The sequence below is a fragment of the Aegilops tauschii genome, chromosome 5 (genome assembly GCF_002575655.3).
Source record: "Aegilops tauschii subsp. strangulata cultivar AL8/78 chromosome 5, Aet v6.0, whole genome shotgun sequence".
NCBI classification, from domain to species: Eukaryota; Viridiplantae; Streptophyta; class Magnoliopsida; order Poales; family Poaceae; genus Aegilops; species Aegilops tauschii.
In genome coordinates, this window is record NC_053039.3 from 186,589,643 (window position 1) to 186,593,092 (window position 3,450).

At 52.0% G+C, this 3,450-nt stretch overlaps 1 long non-coding RNA gene across 1 annotated transcript; it reads left to right on the plus strand.

Annotated features, from left to right (window-relative positions):
• Positions 1-2,300: 2,300 nt before the first annotated feature.
• LOC141022348 (uncharacterized) lies at positions 2,301-2,854 on the plus strand. The gene is made up of 4 exons (XR_012183635.1): positions 2,301-2,381; positions 2,460-2,495; positions 2,619-2,708; positions 2,790-2,854. It is a non-coding gene; the product is annotated as an uncharacterized lncRNA (long non-coding RNA).
• The last annotated feature ends 596 nt before the right edge of the window (positions 2,855-3,450 follow it).

Here is a 3,450-nt window from a genome sequence, read left to right on the forward strand (position 1 = left end):
ATAAGAGTGTCCAGCTCGGACTCTCAACTATACTTGTCTTACACTACAAGTTCTACCATAACAATGATTACAACTACAGGCTTTAAACCATATCCGGGTCTCAGCCCATCTCCGGCCCATCGTCTTCAAACTTAGCCCCGGGCTTCTGGTAACGACCGTACGAGTAACCCGGCCCCTCCTGGCGGGTGACTCTAAGGTCTATATCCTCAACATTAGGCCCCAGATTGATTTGAGCCGGCTCACGTCAATCTTCAACTCTTCTGACAGTAAAAATCTCCGGCTTACCATTCATGTGAAGGCCATAACCCGGAGTGACGTCATCCTCTGTGCTCCGGATAATCCGCCATGACGTCATCCTCCATTAAGTCCGTTTTTTACTCCGCCAAATCCGCAACGGATCTTTGCTTTTACTGTCATTCCGAAAATCGAGGCGTCATGGGGGGGAGATAACCACGCCGTGGTCTCCTTGAATCTCGCGCCCACTTATGACCTTGCCTTATAAATAGGCCGGCCCGACCGGCTCTTCTCACGCTCTCTTCTTCCTCCTCGCGCCATCACTCCTCTGCCCGAGCTCTGCCACTGCCGCCGCCGTCGCGCCCCTGGTCTTCATCAACTCGGCCGCTGCATCACCCTGACTCAGACCAGATAAACGGCGGCGACTTCCGCTCTTCTCCAACTCCGGTGAGTCTCTTCTGCCCTGTCAGATAGATCTACCGTAGGGTTCGTCTGTGTTCTTCGCATTCATCGCCATTGCCACAAGCCTCGGTAGTTCTCATAGTCACTGCACTTGTTTGGTCTTTAGCCTTGTATAAAACCAGTGCGGTAGTTGTTTAGGCCTCATTTCAAGTGCCAGTAAATCTCTTTCCACTGTATAGATGATTCGTTCGAGCTCAAGAACATCCGCTCGTCTGTTTCTAGGTCTAGAAAATTTTCATTTCACCCGACCATTTTGATCCAAAAAAGTTACTGCAAGATGTGAAACCTGTTTTACCACACTTCGTAAAAACTGCAGCTATTGAATCTTGGCGGCTTACGATTCCGGGTTAAAGAAACCACACGCTGCCGAATCCTCCGATTTAAAGAAAACCATGCTTCGTAGAATCCTCCGACTTAAAGAAAACCACCATATTTGAGTATATACCATTAGTCCCCTTCATAAACCGCCACCATAGTTTGGAACTGTAAATCTCCGGTTTATAATTAACCCGGACACTTTTCCTTTTTGTCATAGACCACCAACTTTCACCATGCCTCCTAAGGCCCCCATCACTTGCAACTGGATGAGGTCCAACGTCACCAATGAGACCCTGACCAATTTTGTTAAGTCCGGATATTTGCCTAAGAAGGAAATCATGTCCTACCGTGCCCCTGACCCGTCGGAAGAGAGACCACAGCCAAGGGACGGGAGGTAGTGATCTTCGCAGATCATATGAGCCGGGGCTTCGCACCGCCCGGCTCAAAGTTTTTCAGGGACGTGCTCAACTTCTTTGACCTGCGGCCTCAAGATATAGGACCCAACTCCGTGTCCAACATCTGCAATTTCCAAGTCTTTTGCGAAGTGTATCTTGGAGAAGAGCCTAGTCTGCTACTCTTCAGAGAGCTGTTTTACTTAAACCGCCAAAATGAGTGCGCCAACGGGCCAAGTCTGGAGTTAGGTGGCATCTCCATCCAGCGGCGTAGGGACTGTCTTTTCCCTTATGCAGAGCCGCCGAGCCACCCCAAGACTGGAATATGACTTGGTTCTACTGCCAAGATACGTCCCCGGCTGACGAGAACCCTCTGCCCGGCTTTCGCCCAACACGTCTGGAGCCGACTCACCCGCTGTCGGACAAGCTGACTGCAGCGGAGCGCCAGCCTCTGCTTCCGACTATCAATAAAATCAAGGCCCTCCTGGGCAACGGCCTGAACGGAATCGACCTGGTCTGGGTCTGGATCTCTTGGCGGGTGATCCCATTGAGCCGCCGCCCCGGCTTAATGTGTGAGTACACCGGGCGAAAGGATGACCCTCAGAGGCACAGTCGCAATGATCTTCCAGAAGATGTTGCTGAGGAAGAGACCAAGGCTCTGTTAAACGAGAGTCTGGCAGACTGTGGAAGGACCGGGTTAGCCCCCTTCTGCAAGACCAACCCGGCCCCAGCGGTAAACCACTGACTTTAATATTTTATCTCCTTCTGCATATAACCTGCATCTGAACTGTTTTGAAAATTCATCCTTGTATTTTTCAGGCTGATGATAAGTTCTGGTGGGTCAAATATGACCATGAGGCGGCCAAGAAGGCCAGGAAGGCGAAGAAAGCCGCCAAGAAAGCCGCCCCTCGTAAAAAAGGAAGCAGACCTACTGCTTCGGAGCTGATGCAACTAAGCGACAGCTCCGAGTCAGAGGTAACCCCTAAGCCTTTAAACTCTTGCTGTACTTGTGATTTGTTGCTGTCCGCCTTATCAACACTTGCTCATTGACAGGATGACACCGGCGCCAGTAACCCGGTGGTTGAAGAGGTAATGTCACTTTCCTCCGACTCGGAGCCCTTGCCACAGCTGAAAGTCCGAAGGGTAACCCGGAAAGTAAGCTTTTCACATCCTTTAGCTCATCAAGACCCTTAATTTCTTTTGAAGCGACAGGTTCACGAAAGCCGGCGTCACACCCGGACCAACAAGGACACCGATCTCTCCGCCGGGTTACCCGACGCAACAAGGAAGCGTCGCACTGAGGTTTTTTCTCACTTGTACCCTTTTCATCCGTTGGCGGGTGTTATCCGTCAGCCACTCAACTCTTCTGACTCCAATTATCAGGAGACCTCCCCCTCTTCGGGTGACTCCATGCAGTCAAATCTGCCGGCCTTCAAGACTGCGCCCGGGTAACAACAATCATCTTACAGTATCTTTGTCTGTACTTACTCTTTGTGTGCCTAACACTTCTGTCTTTTTTCAGTGCCCAGGCAAAGCTCACCAAAAGAGTGAAGAAAACCAGGTCAGCCGGAGTGCCGGACGTACTTGAACCGGAGGTGACAGCTCAAGAGCCGCCAGCTGCCTCCGCCCCCGAAGCCACCACTCCAATGGACACGGCACCTGAGGCCTCTGCCCCGACTACCAAGGCAACGACCGAAACTTCGGTTAACCCGGAGGCCTCCGACTCAGCTCCACCGGCAGATGACCCGGACGTGGTTATCACCCGGACGGAGTTCGTTGAGCCGGGGAGACCGACCGTGTTGGCCAAATGCTCCGCGAAGGGGGAGTTGCTGCAGCCCCACCGGGTGAACCTAGACCTCTCCGGCTACACCGACTTGAGCATTGGAGAGCTTGTCTCTGGCTACATCAGCCAAGTACACAAGAGCCGGGACGCCGAGGTCGCCATGGTCAACCAGATCCAACAAAAATCTGAGGTATCCTTCTGCTGTCTTCTTACTTACTGCATAGTTACCTTTGCCATGCTAGCCCCCAAGTCGACGACTTA